We start from the raw sequence: 1,072 nt of genomic DNA, 5'->3' as shown, positions 1-1,072 counted from the left end.
AATGTACTAATAGTGTTTGTGCAACATAACATATGATTCTTAATAATGATTTAGAAGGTTTTTTTCACATGGTCTTATGTGGGTTATGAATTCGACTTGTGGGTATAAATATAGGACTATTACTATGTAACAGTAGCAAACTTTACTATTTAACCAATAGTAAACTTTAATAATCTCGTGGTTGTAGACTTGTAGATGGTGCTTACATGCCTTCTTCAAAAATATAAAAAATGTTTAGAATTGTGTGCTCATAAAAACTCTACTCTATGGTGGTCTTACTAGAAGACTCTTGGTTCAAATGCAAGTTTTTTGATTGTAAGTCCTTAGGATGTGTGTATGATGTAAGTCACCACAATGCATGTATTATATTTATAAACTAGGATGAATTGAAAGTTACATACCTAATGAAAGTTGATTTTTTTGATTCGTTATTGTTAAAAGCAATTTCTAATTCAATTTACTTTGGAAATATAATGTATACAGTTTATAACTTACATAATACACACATGCCAAAGACTTATAGTGGAAAAACTTGCATTTGGTCTAGGGAGTACTTCCATAAAGACCACCATAAAAGAGGAGATCTACGTGGAAAAACTTGCATTTGATCTAGGGAGTCCTTCCATAAAGACCACCATAAAAGAGAAGATCTACATGGAAAAAATTGCATTTGATCTAGGGAGTCCTTCCATAAAGACCACCATAAAAGAGGAGATATACATGGAAAAACTTGCATTTGATCTAGGGATTTGATCTAGGGAGTCCTTCCATAAAGACCACCGTACTAGAGGAGATCTATGAGCAACAACTTACATAATACACACCTTACCAAGACTTATAGTGGAAAAAATGCATTTAATTTATGGGATTCATTCAATAAAGATCACCATAAAAGAGGAGGTCATACGAGCACACAATCTTAAAAGATATACCAAAACGTTTTCAAATTATCATAGTAGATAATAGCACCTTGATCAACAATTGTAGTAATATGGATTGATATATACACCATCTCAATCAAGAATAACAATATATCAATAAATATTGATGCACATATATCAATTAATATAAT

This window comes from Cibotium barometz, chromosome 16 (assembly GCF_041138505.1).
Source record: "Cibotium barometz isolate CiBa-2024 chromosome 16, ASM4113850v1, whole genome shotgun sequence".
Lineage (NCBI taxonomy): Eukaryota > Viridiplantae > Streptophyta > Polypodiopsida > Cyatheales > Cibotiaceae > Cibotium > Cibotium barometz.
Note: the sequence above shows the minus strand (reverse complement) of the source record.